Source organism: Felis catus, chromosome E3, assembly GCF_018350175.1.
Source record: "Felis catus isolate Fca126 chromosome E3, F.catus_Fca126_mat1.0, whole genome shotgun sequence".
NCBI lineage: Eukaryota > Metazoa > Chordata > Mammalia > Carnivora > Felidae > Felis > Felis catus.
Genome location: NC_058383.1, coordinates 34,329,097 through 34,349,791, shown reverse-complemented (window position 1 = coordinate 34,349,791; position 20,695 = coordinate 34,329,097). Strand labels below are relative to the sequence as shown.

Genomic DNA, 20,695 nt, shown 5'->3' with positions numbered 1-20,695 from the left:
TTGTATTTTGGGGGTAAAGAGTAGTGTGATTCCTGGATCATAGGGTAGTTCTATTTTTATTTTTATATTTTCCATTATTGTGTTTATTTATTTTGAGACAGAGAGAGACAGAGTATGAGCAGGGGAGAGAGAGAGAGAGGGAGACACAGAATCTGAAGCAAGCTCCTGCTTCTGAACTGTCAGCACAGAACCCGACGTGGGGCTCGAACCCACGAGCAGCGAGATCATGACCTGGGCCGGAATCGGACACTCAACTGACTGAGCCGCCCAAGTGTCCCAAGGGTAGTTCTATTTTAATGCAAAGCATTTTTTTTCAATATATGAAATTTATTGTCAAATTGGTTTCCATACAACACCCAGTGCTCATCCCAAAAGGTGCCCTCCTCAATACCCATCACCCACCCTCCCCTCCCTCCCACCCCCCATCAACCCTCAGTTTGTTCTCAGTTTTTAACAGTCTCTTATGCTTTGGCTCTCTCCCACTCTAACCTTTTTTATTTTTCCTTCCCCTCCCCCATGGGTTTCTGTTAAGTTTCTCAGGATCCACATAAGAGTGAAAACATATGGTATCTGTCTTTCTCTGTATGGCTTATTTCACTTAGCATCACACTCTCCAGTTCCATCCATGTTGCTACAAAGGGCCATATTTCATTCTTTCTCATTGCCACGTAGTACTCCATTGTGTATATAAACCACAATTTCTTTATCCATTCATCAGTTGATGGACATTTAGGCTCTTTCCATAATTTGGCTATTGTTGAGAGTGCTGCTGTAAACATTGGGGTACAAGTGCCCCTATGCATCAGCACTCCTGTATCCCTTGGGTAAATTCCTAGCAGTGCTATTGCTGGGTCATAGGGTAGGTCTATTTTTAATTTTTTGAGGAACCTCCACACTGTTTTCCAGAGTGGCTGCACCAATTTGCATTCCCACCAACAGTGCAAGAGGGTTCCCGTTTCTCTGCATCCTCTCCAGCATCTATAGTCTCCTGATTTGTTCATTTTGGCCACTCTGACTGGCATGAGATGATATCTGAGTGTGGTTTTGATTTGTATTTCCCTGATGAGGAGCGACGTTGAGCATCTTTTCATGTGCCTGTTGACCATCCGGATGTCTTCTTTAGAGAAGTGTCTATTCAAAAACATTTTTTTTAATGGAATAACTCCCAGAATTCCACGGGAAGGTCCACCCAGTGGCTCTCACCAACATTAGACCCTGGCTAGGGACTCTAATCTCCCACGTGTCAGTGACAGGCTAGGCCAGGGGCTACAAAAGGTGTCTGATCCATGCTACATAAGGTGCTGCCCATGAATGCAATTGTGTACAAATGTGTGATCTTGTTTGCCATTTATAATGGGGGAACGTGTGTGCAGGACAGGTGTGTGCATCTGTGATGTGTGTGTGCACAGTGCATATAAGTGTGCATGTGTGTGCTTGGATATACATGTATGTGTGCACACACATGTGTGTTTGAAACCGATGCTCAGGACTCACAGAAGCAGATGCTGCTTATTCTAGAGTGACACTGAGTGATTCAACCACTAACACGGTGCTTGGCCTCTCTCCTACCACGATCTCCCAAAGACCTCTCGGGTCCTGTGGCCCTCCCTCCATCCTGATGCTGACATATAAGTCCCCCAAGAGCATTGTTTACAGTCTCCACGAGAGCAGTGGGCAAACTTAACCCAGACGGCAGGAAAAATGGACTATTCTCAATAGGTCTGTGGTCTCCGCGAGCTGATGAGCTGACACGCGGGGAGGGGTGGGTGGGTGTTGACTTAAAAATCAAGAGATTTTTATATTTCACGAGGTGTTTGGGTTTTATCAACGTCTCCTCACCCTCTCTGTTCTCGATGTTTCATTACTCTTGCGATCAGTTCTGACAGCCTAAACAGAACTTGATCCGGACAGTTTATTCTTTAAATGAATGATCCTCACATCTTCTGACATCCCTTTCCATCCTGCCTTCAATATGTGCCCTTCAACATCTGGCAGAACCGGTTGTAGCTGCCAGAACATCCTTAATTCAATAATCAAAACAGGTGCCAAAGAAGTAAATCTCTGACTGTTAATTTTTCAAGTTCTGTTCTCCCTCTCCACCTACCTAAATTGTTCAGAAATGAATGTCAGCTCTCTGCTGGGCCGATTACAGGCCACGGGCAGCTTGTCGGAGACAGAGAGAAAAGGGAGGAAATGCACAGCTGATACCCAGAAGGAGTGTTTTAAAACCTCTTCCCGAAATGAAGCATGGTTTTATTTTATTCTTTGTTTAGAATGAATGAAGGTGAGGGAGGGCTCAGAGCAGGGAATCGGATTGTCAGAGAGTGCTGAAAGAATGAATCCCCTGTGTCAGAATTACCAGAAAATCTTGCAAATTCTGTAAATTCGGGCCCCACCACAAATGGACTGATTCAAACTTCGGAGTTAGAGAGAGGGAGCAAACATGTGAAGTTAACCAGCCTCCTGGGTGAGTCTAGACCTAGTATAATTGGAGATCAACAGATCTAAAGATTTTTACCACCCCCCCCAAAAGAAACTAATCAAACCAGGGCCACTTACAAAAAGCAATTCAATCAGTCGCCTTTGTCTCCCCCTTCGAAGAATATAAAACAGCCAAGTGACTTGCTTAAAATTAGAATTGGGGGCCATAAAAGTTTATTCAGTAAAGACAATAAATCCTGAAAAATAAATTCCAGTTTTATTTTACATCCAGTTAGGGGGTACGTGGAAGGGAATGGAAGGGAAATAATTCAGAAGGAAAGAGAAAGAAAGAGAACAGAGAAGAATTTGCTTTTTGTGAGTAATTTCTATAGGATATTTGCTGCTCTAAACTTTCCACACAGATTATTCTGTTTCATCCAAGGAAGAGAGAGAGAGGGTAGGGGGGGAAACGGGGAGGATGTGACAGATTGGGGAAGAGGAGACACAGAAAAAGACACAAAAAAAATCCAGATGAAGTCAGAGAAAGACACACAGGAATATCAAGAGATATGGAGAGAAACCAAGAGCCATAGAGATCCGTTGAGAATGACAGTGCAGGAAAAAGTGGTATCAGTCAGCTCCAGCTGCCGTAACAAATACCCCAGGCTGGCGGCTTAAACCACACAAATTAATGCCCCACCCTCCTGGAGCCTGGAAGTCTGGGATTGAGGTGTGGGCAAGAGCTTGTTTGGTTTCTTCCTCTTTCTTAGGCGTGCAGACATCCATCTTCCCCCTGTCTGGTGCCTGCCAGTGTCCAAACTTCCTCTCCTTCTCGGGACACCAATCATGCTGGATTAAGAACTGCACCCCCCACCCCATCACCCCGTGTGAACTTACTGACATCTATAAAGAGGCCATTTGCAAATACAGTCACATTCTGAGCTACCAGGGTTGGAACTTTGTCATATCCATGTGGGGAGACACAATTCATGCCGTAACCAATGCTAAGAGACTAAGAGGAAAGGGTAGGATACAGTAGGAGATCCCTAAGACCACCCAAAGAGGGAAAGATGGAAAGGAAACATTTTGAAGTCATTTTTCGCTGCGGTCCCTCTCTTTCGTCTGCTTAGGCAACAGATTTCAGAGTCTTATTTAAGACACATAAAATGGTGTTTAGCTGACTAACGATGTGTTCTTTATAGATTTCCAGCAACTCTCCTCTTTGGCTCCTTGGCCCCATCAAGCTCCAACCATCTGCAATTCTATTATTCTAATTCATGCTTCGCTATTTAATTTATTAAAGGAAAACTTTGTTTATCTGACCATCAAATTCAATATAAAGAGGACATCCCTATCCCCAAGCGGCAACTCACTTAAATTGTAAGGACAGTATTTTAAGGGAATCATCTGACTGTAACCCCCCAAATTTAATATCCAATTGATTTAGCAGTTTTGCTCCAAGCGAGTCCTAAGGAACTCTCTACTATTTTGAAGTTCCCTCCGACTTGTGATATTCTTGTGATTTATAAGAGATATGCCAGAGCACCGTATACTGAGTATCGGGATATTCTTGGTCACGCTAGGCAATGGAGCCATTGATAGCATATTGTTAATAATCCTCCAGGGTAGAGAAAAAGAAAACCTGTCCTGTGGTTGGAGGAAGATTAACAGTAAGTGGAAATCTAAGGAACTCTGCCAGTTCCCAGACGCCTCAGCACGGGTTGGGAATGCTAGCTGGAAGAGATCTTAACAGACAAAGTGTGCAGGGCGGGGACTCTCAAACATTAGTGTGTAGAAGGATCTCCTGGGTGGAGGGGTACTAAAAATGCACATTCCTGGTAGAGATTTTTAATCAGTAAGTACAAACTGGGGTGCAATCATCTTCATTTTTACTGGAAATCCAGGGGATTTGGCTCAAGTGTTTATCGAATCGTTCGTTAAGAAACACAAGGATGCTGGGAAGGTAGCCTTGGGCTCAGCCAAGCCTGGTCTCTGACCGTTACATCCTGTGGCTAAGCACCTCGCAATCAGCGCGGTCTGCATAGTGGGGTGTGGATACAGTTCAAAGGTATATTGCAAGGATTATACAAAACTAGGTAAAACAAAGTGCTTAACACAGAGACCTGCAATAAATACCAAGGACTCCAGAGGTGTGCTTGCCCCAATCCCTGTTCAATTAAAATATGTAATTGGGGCACCTGGGCGGCTCAGTCGGTTAAGCACCCGACTTCAACTCAGGTCATGATCTCATGGTTCATGAGTTCAAGTCCCGCACTGGGCTCGCTACCATCAGCAGAGAGCCACAGAGCCTGCTTCAGATCTCTCTGCCCTTCCTCACTGGTTTGTTCTCTCTCTCTCTCTCTCTCTCTCTCTCTCTCTCTCTCTCACACATACACACATATACACACACACGTGATAAACTTTCAAAATAAAATAAAACATATAATAAAAGCACATGACCTTCATGTTCGACAGACACAAAAAACCCATGGGGTATTTTCCAAGACTAGAGTCCACCCTGATAGTCTTTAAGGGCATGGCTCTGAGCCATCCCCCACCCCGCAGCCAAACACCTCCCCACAGAACTGTAGGCTGGATGCCCTCTGTTGCTCATTTAGCGCCATTTGTATACTATTTTCTTAGCATCCTCAGGAAGTCCACAGTCAGTCTTGGAGATGCCCTCCTGATCTCCACGGTGAACTATCAAGCAATATATTCGTTTTGGCCTGACCCTCAGGGCCTTGCTGATTCTCTCCTGTGAAAGCAGCACTATCCCGGTGAAATTACATTCAACGGTTCTCCAAACCACAGATTTCAGAGAAATCTCTTGACCCTAGGGGTCTGAGCGGAGGTATCTGAGAGAAAACGGTCTTTCAAAAAGCAATGACAGATCGGTGGTGTCTTATGTGGGTCACCAGCGGTTGGGGAAGTTCACATGTGACGCACTGCCACTCCCATCATCTTGAACAGCTCCCGACACCAACAGGGTCATCACCACTCCCTCTACTATTGCTACTATTACTCCTGCTCCTGTAGTAAAATGATTAATATTCAACATCATCATCACCACAAAAATAATAGCTAACATTAATATGTGCTTCCTGTATGTCAGACACTATGTTAATTGCTTTGTCTATATTCTCCCACTGAATTCTACAACTAAAACTGGGAATTACTTATCATTCTCTCCATTTCACTGGTAAAAGATAAAAGTTTAAATTTTTTTTATGTTTATTTATTTTTTGAGAAAGAACAGAGCACAAGGAGGAGGAGGGGCAGAGAGAGAGGGAGACACAGAATCCGAAGCAGGCTCCAGGCTCTGAGCTGTCACCACAGAGCCCGATGCGGGGCTCGAACTCACGGACCGCGAGACCGTGACCTGAGCTGAAGTCGGATGCCCAACCGACTCAGCCACCCAGGTGCCCCTAATGTTTATTTATTTTGGACAGAGACGGAGTATGAGTGGGGGAGGGGAAGAGAGAAAGAGGGAGACACAGAATCCGAAGCAGGCTCCAGCCTCCGAGCTGTCAGCACAGATCCCGACGTGGGGCTCGAACTCATGGACCGCGAGATCCTGACCTGAGCCGAAGTCGGATGCTTAACCTACTGAGCCACCCAGGCACCCCAAAGATGGGAGTTTAAAGGGGATGCGCATCTGACCACAGGCCTGAGCCAATGCAGGGCAGCGCTGGAGACACAGCCCGGCTGCATCTTTTGGCTCCCCACTGAATGGCGGGGTTCCCGACTTCGAGTGTGGGACTCCCTCTTTCACACTAAAGACTGAGCAGACCCTCCCACAGCAGTACGTCCGTGTTTAGTGTCTGCTGAGAAAAGGCGCTGCGGCAGAAAGCTATGATGAATTCCACAAATGTTTCAGTGACTTTGCATATTTTGCTAATCACGGAAGCATATGCAAGCGGATAAACACGCTGCCTATTTTGCCGGAGACGAACCAACACTGACAAGACAGCGCATTGTGGCAGACGAACTCAGGGAAATATTTCAGGAATGCCGGGGTCCCTCTGGAGGCCCGCTGCCCTCAGTCTGAAACGCGCTAACAGGTCCCCTGGCCAGAGATGGACTTTATATATTTTTAATATAATTTTTGCCAAATTGGGTAACATACAGTGTATAAAGTCAGCTCTTCATTTTTAGGGTAGATTCCCATGGTCCATCATTTACACACCACACCCAGGGCTCATCCCAACAACTGCCCATCACTCATTTTCCCCTCTCCCCCTAATCCAACGTTCATGCAAGTTAATGGCAGGCAGTCCCCGAAGGAAGTCCCAGACTTCCGTCCGCTGTTGGTATACCAGTTTACCAAATCACTAGTTCATGTCTCAGAGTCCTAACTTCCCACTGTCCCCATCTATGTCTGTCCCATGAAGTTGGAGCATTGCTCTGGAAAAGCATCAGCGAACCATAGCTGGCCGGCCAACCCCAGCCCACCCACCTCCTGTTTTGTAAATAAAATTTTACTGGAACACAGGCACGCCCATTCATGTGCAAAATGTCCGTGTTGGCTTTCCCATCACAGCCCAGAGTTGAGTAGTTATAAAAGAGACCACAGGGTCGACAGAGCTGGAAATATCTCATATATGGCCCCGTACAGAAAAAATATGCTGACCAGTGAAGCTAAGGTGGGTGGGAAATTTGGATTTGCATCATCTGATGTCCTACCAAACATGCTGGAACATTCTGGAGTTTTGTTGCTTTCGATACTCACAACAGTTATCCAGACCTTCCAGAAAAGTTAGGTGGGAGGGGGGCAGAAAGAAGGATAAAAGTAAACTTTCCATGAATGGAAAAGAGGCCTCTCATGATGCCAGAAGCCTCTATAGGGAACTCTGGGCATATTGTGAAGCCATGAGCCCTTCCGGAAGAAAGCTGTTGTCTCTTCTCTGTGACTTAGAGTAACTGTGCCATGAAAGGACCGTTACATGCTCAATCAGTTGTATGACCTAAGATGACAACCAGAAGTTACATATCATCCCACAATATCAAGGTTTAGCCAGAGACCACAGGGAGGTGAGCACTGGGAGGACAGCATATGAAAAGAGCCAGCGACTTGGGGTCAGAGACATAGTGTAGGATCTCCAGCAGACCCATCACTTAGCTGTGTGACCTGAGTGAGGGCCTCAGCCTCTCTGAGATTTTCCATTTACGTTGTCTCTTGTCTGGGACGCTCTTGCTGGAACAACAGCACTTCCTAGCTGACAGTGGCCAGCCCCTCCTCACCTTCCAAATATCATCTCAAATGTCACCTCCCTCCTCAGGGAAGTCATCACTACCTGCCACCTGCCATCACCTACCATCCACACTGTCCTTTTCACCACCTGCTCAGAGAACTTAAATACTCGCTTGTTCATGTTTTTATCATCTGCCTTCCCCTACGTAGATTTTTAACTCTGCAAGGACAAGGACCTTTTCTGTCATGTGCACTCCAGTCCCAGAACTGAAAAACATGCCTGGCAGGTAGTCAGGGCTCCAAGAATACCAGTTAAATGAGTGAGTGAATGAATGCACATATGAATAAATGACCTACCTCTCAGGGCTGGCAAGAACATCTCACAAGATAATGCTTTGTGAGGTGTTATACGGATGAAACTAACAAATGGTGATCTGCCCAGTGTCCATCTGAGAACTGAATACACCTGCCCAAGGGAAAAAAGTTCCGAACCAAAATGTTCACTAGTTCTGGAATATGACGATACAAATACTGTTCATCTGCTAGATCTGTTCCTTCCAACAATGCAGAAAGTTCTGGAAGCCCAGTCATGCAGAGATACACCTCATTTTATTGTGCCTCTCAGATACTGTGTGTTGCATAAATTGAACCTTTGTGGCGACCTCGCGACGAGCTAACCTGTCAGCACCATTTTCCCAACACCATTTCCTCACCTCGTGTCTCTGCGTCACATTTTGGGAATTCTCACGATATTTCAAACTTTGCCATTCTTCTATCTCTTATGGTGACCGGTGACCAGTGACTATGACTCACTGAAAGCTCCATTGACAGTTAAAACTTTTAAGCAATAAGGTAATTTTTTAAAATTTTTTCTTTTTTAACATTTTTATTTATTTTTGAGACAGAGAGAGACAGAGCATGAATGGGGGAGGGGCAGAGAGAGAAGGAGACACAGAATCGGAAGCAGGCTCCAGGCTCTGAGCCATCAGCCCAGAGCCCGACGCGGGGCTCGAACTCACGGACTGTGAGATCGTGACCTGAGCTGAAGTCGGATGCTTAACCGACTGAGCCACCCAGGCGCCCCGCAATAAGGTAATTTTTAATGAAGGTACACACGTTGGGTTTTTTTTTTTTTTTTGACATAATGCTGTTGCACGCTTAACAGACTACAGCAGAGTGTTAGATGTAACTTCTAGGTGCACCCGGAAAACAAAAACATACATTTGACTTGCTTTATTGAGACATTCACTTTTTTGCAGTGATCTGTAACCAAACCTGCCATATCTCCAAGGTATACATGTATATATTCAGAGACTTGTCACCACACACACACACACACACACACACACACACACACACTAAATTACACTAAATTACCTGCCGATTATCTGTAAGAATGGAGGAGCTAATTGGGAGCAGACATCCTCTCCCACCTTGGACACAAATGTCCTCACACATAACCTGACTTGTAGAATGGAAGAGGAGTGCGGGCTAAAGGCAAGGCTTCTGTTTCTGTGTTTATGTTCCAAGTTCCTAGAATGGACTGTGCCCTTCCTCCCAGCCTGTGGAGCTATACATGTGAGCCTGCTGCTGGTCCCCCCTCCCAGCCCGGCCTTACATCACCCAACTCATTCTCACGCACTGAGTTTCCTCCAATGGTCCAGTTGTCAGAAAGCCTTTGATGACCTCTACTCATAAAATGGGTCAGAGCCCTCATGGAACACAATTTTCCTGCTTACCAGGGTTCAACATAATAATTCACATAACCAGGGGCGCCTGGGTGGCACAGTCGGTTAAGCGTCCGACTTCAGCCAGGTCACGATCTCACAGTCCGTGAGTTCGAGCCCCGCGTCGGGCTCTGGGCTGATGGCTCAGAGCCTGGAGCCTGTTTCCGATTCTGTGTCTCCCTCTCTCTCTGCCCCTCCCCCATTCATGCTCTGTCTCTCTCTGTCCCAAAAATAAATAAAACGTTGAAAAAAAAATTAAAAAAAAATAATAATTCATATAACCTCAATTCATATAAACTGAATGTGTCCCTACCCCCTCAGAGACTTGTTTAAATTTGGACAGATCCCCAATACTATGAGACACGCTAACCCAAATTTCTCCCCTTCGAGTTCTGTAAGTTCCAGGAACCACGCCCCATGCATCGCCCTGCTTCTCCCACACCCAGTCTTGGACACTCAGAAGCTGTTCTACACTGTATCCACTCTGCACAAGTGAGGGCCCCCCTCTGGTGCACACTAAGCCTCTTACGACAGCTCCTGGTGTGCATTACTGAAGACACGGGGATGCACGTGGAAGGTGTGTCATCATCTCTGTTAATGGCAACAGGCACAGCCATCTCCTGTCCCCACCTGCCCTTCTCCCTTCTCCCGTCTTGTTTCTGCACAGAAATCCTCCCCTTATAGGAAGGGCAGGTCTTCCTATAAGGAAGGCCTTTCTGTCCCAAACCAGAGTCGCACAGGAAATTGGTTTTTTTTTTTAATGTTTATTTATTTTTGAGAGAGAGAGAGAGAGAGAGAGAGAGAGAGAGAGAGAGAGAGAGAACAGGGGAGGGGCAGAGAGACAGGGAGACACAGAATCTGAAGGACGCTCCAGGCTCTGAGCTGTCAGCATGGCTCGAGCTCATGAACCATGAGATCATGACCTGAGCCGAAGTCAGAAGTTTAACCAACTGAGCCATCCACGCGCCCCATGTGGGAAATTTTCTGAGTAAACACAGTGCTCGTTAATTTTTTTTTTAATCAAAAAAACTCCTGTCAGAGTTTGCTTTGCCCGGGGACCTTGATGGTGTTGCCAGAAAATGATGGGCAAGGATGCTCCCATTTGGCAAAGAGGAAGTTAGCTGGGCAGGGTGATTGGGAAGAGCATACAGAACACCCACTTGCCTTCCAAAACCTAATGTCAATGCTAAAGTGCCTGAAGTTATCAACCCCCTGGCCTTGTCAATATCTCCAAGCCACATGGGGCAAATTAACTTCTCTTAGCCTCTAAGATTCTAACTCTGATGTCACGTCTGATCACCAACTGAGAATCTGGGACCAATTACAATGTGCGTCAGGAGGTTTCTCCCCACACCACCAACCAGTTCTCAAACGCCAGCTGGGTATCCTACAATTCAACTTAACTCTGACACCATCTACCTGGAGACGGCATTGGATCCCGCAGGTTAAGGGCTCGTCCTACAAGATTGCCACCCTGCCCCCACCTTCAGATGCCAGTCACAAGTCCTGGTTATTTGTCACCTGTGCTTCTGATCGACCATCTGCAGATTAGAGATTCCAACAATCCCCCTCCTTGGGTTTGATTAATTTGCCAGACTGGCTCCCTCTAAAGTGAGTGGTTTATTACAAAGCCTATAACTCAGGAACAGCCAGATGGCAAGATGTGTAGGGCAAGGTACAAGGCAAAGTAAGAGCCCAGAGCTTCCGATACTTTCTCGGACCAAGCCACTCTCCCCCAACCCCCATGTGCCCACCAACCCAGAAGTTCTCTGAACCCCATCTCCTTGGCTATTTCTGGAGGTTTCATCACACAGGCATGGCTGATTAAATCACTGGCCATTGGCAGTTGAACTCAACCTCCAGCCCTTCTCCCCTCCCCAGAGGTTGAAGGGTAGGACTGAACGTTCCAACCCCCCAGTGATGTGCTTGGTTCCCTGGCAACCAGCCCCCATCCTTAGGTGCAACCCCAGAGCTGCCTCATTCACACAACAGGAGACACCTTTATTTCTCTCCTCACTTAGGAAATTCCAAAAGAGCTGACATTTCGGATAAAGACCACATGTATATTTCTGTTCATAAATCACAACATCACAGCCTCTGTTTCCTCATTTGTCAAGTAGGGATAGGGATGCCAACCTTATGAGGATTACGTTCCACTTCCTTTTCCCAGACGCCTCTCCTGCTCTTCACAAAAAACAAAAACAAAAACAAAAACAAAAACAAAAACAAAACAAAAAAAAACCAAAGGTCAGGTGCCCCTTCGGACCTGATTTTCCTTCTCTTTGTAGATGCTTTGTGTCAGCAGAACATGGGGCACCAACTCAGAGCCCATAAAAAGAGGTCATTGCAGGTGGCAAAGTGCCTTGCCCCCGCTTCCCCTACGAATTTAAGAGCTATGCCGGCTGCCATCGTCTCTACCAGAATCCATTCACCCATCTCCGAGTCTGATAAGGGCGTCCTAAACCTTCAGTTCAGGCAACAGCTTGGTGTTTCCCTCTTGCTCCCAGAATACGACTTTCCCCACTTTTTCAAAGAGCTGAGGGAGACCACACTAACTGGGGCTGCCTCTCCCCCAGCCCAGCTGGAGAGCCGGGAAAGAGCGTGAGTTTCCTGTCTGTGCCCCAGTCACCTTCCAAACCCCTGGCATCAATGGGATGTGAGCGCTGTTGTTGTCCCTCAGGAAACAGTCTTCCAGCCTCAAGCATGATTTATTAATTTCACTGCTTTGGCGGGGTCATTTATCAAAATTCCCTCAACAGTTCAATTAGGAACGGCCTGCCTCCCAAATTGGGGTTGGTTTTCTCATCTCCCCTAGCCAGCTTGTGGTCTACATCACTGCCCTGACCACCCTTGGTTTGGGGAGCACCACATGAAATAAATCACACCGCCCACATATCGACTTCACAATTTTTGCTGCACGACAGCACCACCGAGGAGATGGGGCAGATAAATATTTTCCCTGTTGTTCGGTGCCTAATTGTTGCTTCTACAGAACCCAGGGGTGAGACTTCATCCTTCCATCCATCCTACCACCCTAACAGCACCTGTTCCCCACTGCCCTTGGGGAACCAGGGGCGGTGAGACCTTTCTGCTGGCTCAAGCTCCCATCATCCCTCTTGTTGGTTTCTTGTGACTTTGCCTCTCATGTCCATCTCTCTCCCTCAGACCCGGATTTCCATACGGCAGCAAGAGGCATGATTCCAAAATGTAAATATGATCTCACGGCAATCCTGCTTAAAACCAGCCATGGCTCCCCACTAACCTGATGAGAAAACCCAAACTCATGGGTTTTCTCATGGCGGCCAACCCCTTGGAGTCTAAACCCACCATATCCGCAGTTCCCAGAACAGGGCATATGGCCCAGAGGACATTCATAGACTGAATAGCCTGGCCGTTGCTCTTCCCAGCCTCACCTCCTCTCTCTTATTCTCAGCAACACCAACTGTTTATATTTATAGTCTCTCCCACAAACCACACTGGTTCCCACCCACTCCCCCTTTCTCATAAAAGTAACTTCCCTGCCTGAAGCATTCCTACCCCCTCATGAGCCAGCATCTGTTCAACCCTGCATTTCCACCCATCACCTCCTTTTGGGAGCTTTCCCTCAACATCCCTCCCCCCGCAACCACCACCATATTGAACTAGAGACCCCTCCTTCCACAACACCCTGAGCACAACCTGATGAAATAGGATCACCAGGACTGGAGGGAACCATCGTGCCTTACTCCCTTCTGTTTCCCCAGCACCTAACATGTAACCCAGGTTCCCAGCACTGGCCGCCAAATCCATCCCGAGCTCCCACAGTACTTCTCCATGTTTCTTAGTTGCCACTTCAATGCTCTGCTTCTGAAGAAATGGTCAAAGACAAGAGTTTCCTCTCAAGCTCTTTCTATTTCTATTTTCCTCCAAAGGGCAGCCTGTGGCTTTCTATGTCATAGATTTCTTTCTCAGAAGAAACATGAAGCATTTTCCCCAGAAAACTAAAACCCTTTAAAATGCCCCCACCCCCGCCCCTCCGCTGACCACACATGGTGTCAAACATGTTTCATTACCCTCCTACCTCAGAGTGAATGCCCGTCCATTCCCTCCTACCTGTAGGACAGGTAGCCCCCTAGAAAATCTGGATGTCACCTCCAAAGTTCCCCAAACCCCTTCCCCTGGGGGTCTAGGTAAGAGTCTTACATAAACAGGTCTCTGGCTGATATGTCCCCAAATCCCCACCATGCAAATTAAGCCCCCACTGTGACCCTCATTAGAATAACAACAATACTGAACACTCCCATGGTGTTAGATTTTTAGTTCACTCATGCTTTCAAAAACTATTCAATGTTCCCCAAGCAAGGCATTGGTCTTGGCAATGGAGAATCAGCAATTAAACAAGTCAGCAGGTGTGGGCTCATGGGCTGCTGTGAACTGGTTTTGAATCCTTGGTCTGGAAGTAACTCGTGACCAACCTTACCCTGACCCTTTCAATCTGTTAGCCAATTCAGATTCTTTGACCTGACCCTGTGTGCCGCCATGTAGACAAAGTTCCTGTGCTCGGACGCTAGTTCCATCCACGGTGGTTAATTTCCCCCATGCCATCTAGACTAGCCCCATAAGCCCTACTTGACAACACTGACCCTGGCAGTAAGTGAGAAGAGAGCAAATCTCCAAGGAATTATTACATGAATTCCCCATAATTAAGTAATCAGTTGTGCATTTTCTTTTTAAATCCCCGTGTTCTCTGCTTGAGGGCGGAGGCCACCCATGTCTGTCCTATCTCCCATCAGAGCCCAGCGCTGCACAACTGGGTCTTCAGCAAACACGTACTGAGTGATGAATAAATAAGCAAAGAAATGCATCCCTACGTTACAGGGTCCTCAGCCCAAGCTAGACTCTGACGCAGCCCTTCTCCACTGTTTTATTCCGTTTTGACCCTAACAGCAAAGATCCCCAGAACTTTATTCATTGCAAAGCAAGCAATCGGGCTGGTGCAAGCAGCAATGGCCTGTGTGTTGGTAATGCCATTGCACGTTGATGGACTTCCACGGTAATTCAACATTATTATGTGTCAAATATAATTTATGGTTTAATACAATGCCAGTTTTATAACTGCATTATTGCTATATATTTACATCTGGAAAAAAATAAATCACACTGAAATTTTCCACTTTGAAGGACTTCATCTGGGATTAACTGCTGTGCCAACCAAGGCTGGGTTTTCTCGAGCTAAAATTTGGGGGTAGCTCCAGGCCTTGAAAAGAACCAAAGTCAGCTCATTGCTTCCAGATTGCATCCATTTTTTTGGAAACGGTTCAGCATGCTTTTGTCTTAAATTTCCCAAACGTGCACTGGACGCCTACCCCTTGCTTTTAGGAACTCAGGAGCCCCCGGGAAGTCTGGAACTCTACCCAGTGAGAGAAACCGTCCCTCTTAGTGCTATAAAACATTAAAGAAATGCCCCAAACACTACATAAATGGTAACTTTTCCGTTACCTAGGGTGATATTGTTTTGCTGGTTTTTCAGCCAACAATTTAGCAGAAATTCTTCTATTGCAATAAATATAGATCTGTATCATTTTAACACAGGTATCTGATTCACATACATGTTATAATTGATCCAAATCCTTACCTCACTCGTAGCCATTTGAGGTTGCTTCTTATCTCTCATCATAAACAACACTGCCAAGAACATCTTCAGACAATCATTTGCACACTCATGCAATTTTTATGTCATTGAGGAAAATCCCTAAATAAATTACAGGATCACAGGATTAAAAATATTTTTTTTAAGAATGAAGAAAAATAACAACGTTTCCTCCAGCAGCCTTGATGGACACAAATGCTTCCACTCAGTTCCTGACACCCACTCAGACGTCACCTCTGCTGATTTCGCTTCTGCTACACCATTAGCAGAATCAAGAGAGGAGACTCACTATCACCGCTTGGCTCCCTCATTACCTTATAAACCTTTTCTGTGCCAGTATCACACTACAGTGTAAATTAGGCACGTATGCATCCATTCACACTAGTGGATTATAATCGTGTACGACAGGTGTTCAACCTGCCCTGTCCCATTTCTCTATATAATCCCAATGTCAGACACACGAGAGGTATTGTGCACATATGCACTGAATCAAAATGCAGTTAGGGAATTACTGGAAAGGCTACCAAGTTTTAAGCTTTTAATTCATGGTCTTATGGGCTATAGGAAAACCCTCTGAAAAGTTAGAAAAGGTCTTAAATGTAGATTCCCCTCTGGAATAATTTCTCTGTGTGTGTGTGTGTGTGTGTGTGTGTGTGTTTCATTACTAGGTGAATTGTATCCTCCTTTCCTTCTCCTTCCTGTTCTCCCTCTTACCAGAGGTGCCTTTGAGAACTGGTCACCTGGCTTCTTGAAATGGGACAGCTACTCACTCTCAGAAGAGAGGAGACTTAGAAGGTTCTCTGTCTTGGAAGGGCTCCCCCCAGGTAGCCTTAGACTGTAGGGGGCCCCTGAGATTGCACTTACTGAGCTGCTTGTGTGGGTGGTGGAGACACTGAACCTAGACACGAATTTGCCTTTGCTGAACCCAATGCTTCCGCCAAAACCCCAGTCCCTGGACTTACAGAACAAGATCCGGTGCTCAAAGGCAGCTCACTGGATTTTTTTTTTAAAGTTTATTTATTTATTTTGAGAGAGAGAGAGAGAGAGAGTCCGTGTGTGTGTGCGTGTGTGCGTGTGTGTGTGTGTGTATGTGTGTGTGTGTGTGTGTGTGTGTGTGTGTGTGTGTGTACGTGCGCGAGTAGAGCAGGGGCAGAGAGAGAGAGAGAGAGAGAGAGAGAGAGAGAGAGAGAAAGAGAAAATCCCAAGCAGGCTCCAATGTGGGGCTCGAATTCACGAACCGCGAGATCATGACCTGAGCCGAAATCAAGAGTTGGATGCTTAACTGACTGAGCCCCCACTCACCTGATATGATGAGCCAGCTTAATGCTCCTTGGGCTGGACTACACCACTGAAAAATTTCCACGTCCTGTTCTTCGCAATATCACAGACTTCCTTCTAGAAAGAAATGCACTGTGTCAGTTGGGGCAGGTTGTTATAACAAAAATGCCATAGACTGGATGGCTTGAACAACAGAAATGTATTTCTCACAAGGTGCTGGCAGACCCAGTGTCTGGTGAGAGCCCACACCCTGGTCTGCAGTTAGCTGTCCTCTTGCTGTACTCACCCATGGTGGGGAGCCTAGGGAGGAAGCGGGCTTTCCGGTCTTTTCTTATAAGGGCACAAATTGCATCATTACCGTCCTCATGACCTGACCACCCCCAAAGGCCCCACCCCCTAATACCATCACACTGAGGGTTAGGATTTCAGCATACAAATTCTGCAGGAACATAAACCTATGGTTTGCAACATGCACTTTGCCAAATATATAATAAAAACCTTCTAGCTGTCCCTTCATGATCTCAACTAGTAAAAAAAAAAAAAAAAACCCACATCTTTGGGAAGGTAGTTGGCTTCTCCACTTTGCAATAACCATTAAGCCTTTCTTCCCTAACACAAATGTGCCCTGTTATTATTTCTACCTGTTGTATTGTTGATGATGACCATCAATTAGATGCGATGTAAACAGACCGCCTTACTTTGAAACAATATACACAAAAATCTCCCACTGGGAGAAATGCAGAACTTTACTTAGAATCCTGGAACTGGGGAGTCGGAAAAGACAAGAAACCATCTGAAGCACATCATACTTTTTGCACAAGGAGTCAGGATCAGAGAGGGAAAAGGGTGGGTTTGGGGACACACAGCATCAGCCCAACAGAGGCTGTATCCCAAGTCCCCCTTACAAGGCAGCACTTATGATCCTTCTTTGTCTCATCTCTTTGATAGACATATAATTGCCATAACTAATTGGAAAAGGCATCAGGCTCACTTTACGATGACACAGGGTGGAAAGGAAACTCGTTGTCACTGCACAATTTATGAGGTCGTTGTTAGATTCATTACTGGAAGATCACTGGGTGTAATTAGTGACCCAAATCCAAGTAGATAAAACAGTTTGGCCCTTGTTTAAAATCTTGTCTTAAAATTGAGTAATTTCCCCTACTCTAGACATAGTGCCTTTGAGGGTCATATTTAATGATCATACATCCCAGTGTGAAGTGACCCCAGGAGAACAAGAGACGACTTTGTAAATTGCACTCTGACTAATTTGCCCATCAGCTGGCATTTTCTCAGCCACCTTCACATTATTTTATGAGACTTTAGTATGATTCTTATATTTATTCAATATTTTTCTCTAACTAAAATGTTTTTTGATATACAACTGATGCCTGGGACATAGCATTTGATCAATAAATGTTTGTTGGAACTCTTTGAACAAAACCATCTGAGTAGTATCTACTCTAACCTTGACAGCAAGGTTGAGTGGTGGTGGACAGAGCAAACTTTAAATTCCCTATTTTGCATGAAAACATGGATTGAAGACTCCTTGGATTCCTGGATGCTTAAATCCTCATTCTCAGACTTTCGCTCTAGCTTCCAATCTCCTTTCCTTGTTTCCTCCTGGGTAGAGACATTGAGTTCAGGCTACTGAATCTCAGGAAGAAAAAAAAAAACACGTGAAATAGTACTTTCTCTAAAGAAAGAACTAAGATCCCTTGCAGCTGACGTCCTTCTGAACAATGGGAAACTTTCTAAAATAATTTCGATGGTCAACCCATCTGAAATGAAAGATCCTGACATGGTCTCTCCCCAAAACAATCTACAAGAAAGACTGCAAATGGTCTTCTGGAGATGTTGAGGAGACACTGGGGGTAGTCACAAACTTGTAAGGTTTTAGAGATGAGGAGAGTTGAGGATCGAGAAGTAGCTCTCATCTTCTCAGGGGTTAGGTGAGAACCCTGAGGTCCAGAGAAGTTCAGCGACTTAGAAAAGTCGCACAGTGAGTTAGTGTCAGAGCTGGATTAGAACCCAGTTGTGGGACATCCTTCGTTAATACACCCTCTCCTCTTCCTCAGATGTATGTCTGGACCAGGGTTTCTCAACCTCAGCACTACTGACATCTGAGGCTGGACCATTCTTTCTTGAGAGAGGCCACTCTTTGCACTACAGGATGGTTAGCAGTATCCCTGGCTTGCACCCACTAGATGCCAATGGCACTAGTACCTCAAGTTGTGGCAAGAAAAATGGCCTCCAGACAACACCAAGAGTCCTTTGGCATGGGGGAGAGGGGCAGGTGTTGCAAAACTGCCCCCAGTTGAAAACCACTGGGACAGCTCCAGATAGGGCTGGACTCCCTAGGGCACTCCCCTTGTCTCTGGCCACCACCTTTCCTTAAGGCCATTCTTCTAAGTGGGGTAATCATTGTCTAAGAGTTGCAAAGTAAATCTACTCTGGTTGGTTCCATTGGACTCTTCTAGAAATAACAGAGCTGGTTCACAATAGAGAAATAGCCTGACTACTCACCCAAAGAGGGCCTGGTATTTTCAGGTCCAAAACTCACGTGGGAGGGGACCCAAAGGCACCTAAGTCTCCCCATGACCAGATTCTTAAAGGTTCAATGTAGAAGCCAGATGTCAGTGTATTCTTGCATAAGGACAAATAAAAGCCTTCCATGCCTCACCCCTGAATGCTGATTAATGAGTAAAATACTAAATCAGACATTTATTCAACAAACATGGAATCCAAGAGGGACTGATTTCTTAAAGTAATCTTAGATGTTATTTTAGTTTTTTTTTTTTTAACATTTATTCATTTATGAGAGACAGAGAACACAAGCAGGATAGGGGCACAGAGAGAAGGAGACACAGAACTGAAGCAGGCTCCAGGCTCCAAGCTGTCAGCACAGAGCCCAATGAGGGGCTCGAACTCACAAGCTGTGAGATCATGACCTGAGCCGAAGTCGGACGCTTAACTGACTGAGCCACCCAGGCGCCCCTCTTAGATGTTGTTTTTAAATAACATCTTAGTGATATTGAACTATGACAGCTTGTTATCTCCGTCTTCAGTCTAAAGATCTCCCAATGCACGGCCCCAACATCCTTCCTTTCATTTCTTTACTACATGTGTGTTGAACTCTTATTGGATATAGTAAAGCAATATGGTCATCCACAAGACAGCCATGTTCTTTGACCTCATGATTCAATCAACTTCGGTCAATTTGACCAGCAAAAGTTCTCAGATCCTCTCATCTTCCCCATCCCCACTGTCTTTATCCTTAACAGCATCATCTCTCACCTGGTATAGATGCCTCCACTCTCCTTCTCCAATCTCCCCTCAAGCCAGGCCCTAAAGAACCAGCACAAAGATTTTTCTGCAGTGTGTTCCTAGAAACATCACTGTTTCGGGGCGCCTGGGTGGCGCGGTCGGTTAAGCGTCCGACTTCAGCCAGGTCACGATCTCGCGGTCCGTGAGTTCGAGCCCCGCGTCGGACTCTGGGCTGATGGCTCGGAGCCTGGAGCCTGTTTCCGATTCTGTGTCTCCCTCTCTCTCTGCCCCTCCCCCGTTCATGCTCTGTCTCTCTCTGTCCCAAAAATAAATAAACGTTGAAAAAACAATTAAAAAAAAAAAAAAGAAACATCACTGTTTCCAACCAACAGGTGGCTTCTCATTGCTTCTATAAAGGCCTGACTTCTAAGATTTAGTACACTTTGTTCCACCATCCTCAAACACCTTTCGCTGCTGACTCACAACCTTCTAGACTTTGAGGCTGTGTGGCATCACTTGCCCCTCCACTAGTTTCATGAACCCTTCAGGCTTGCTTAAGTGTCTTTCCAAATACAGTACCTGGGGCTCACCTCTAATATAACATGCATCACACAGACACATATTCCCCAGGCCGAACGCAATGAGTGGCTCTTCCCAAGAAAGCAGATCTATACAGAATCTTTGGTAAAGAACCGTGAGTTGGTCATCTAAAATAAAGTCCGGGAAATATGAGTCTGTTTTACAAGTGTCCACGCCCACCTTTCTATGTCTTCTTTGTTGGGCCCAAGATTTGTCCCTTTCTTAGAAGACCCGACTAGTAAGGCTCTTTGCAGAAGTCAATGTGGAAGGACTTAGCACTCGTTACTACCGCTGTCTCCGTCAGGAATTCGCCACAGGTCAGATGTGGGCCGTTGCTTGCAAGCCATGGTTCCATTCAGGGAAACCAGAGAGCCTAAAAATAGGAAAAGAGGGACCAACTCAGGTTCGAACAAGAATCTCTTGGGCGTCCATTTAGAGCAACAGAGTAGACAGTGTTCTAGTTACCTACATGGGGAAAACCAAAAGGGGAGTGGGCTTGAGAGCAGGTGTTAGTCTCCATACACTTTAGCTCTGGCTTATATATATTTTAAGTGTGTTGTGTTAAATCGTCGATATATGCCTCTGCTGGCTGCCCAAAAGTCT

At 45.9% G+C, this 20,695-nt stretch overlaps 1 long non-coding RNA gene across 2 annotated transcripts in view; it reads right to left on the bottom strand.

The window, feature by feature from the left end:
- LOC109495309 overlaps positions 1-20,695 on the bottom strand; it is a 116,273-nt gene that overhangs the window by 66,974 nt on the left and 28,604 nt on the right. For both annotated transcript variants that reach the window (XR_002738935.2, XR_002738936.2), the window contains exons 6-8: positions 20,273-20,465; positions 16,271-16,363; positions 14,954-15,070 (exon numbers count right to left, since the gene is read on the bottom strand). This is a non-coding gene — a long non-coding RNA (uncharacterized LOC109495309). The remainder of the gene's footprint in view (positions 1-14,953; positions 15,071-16,270; positions 16,364-20,272; positions 20,466-20,695) is intronic.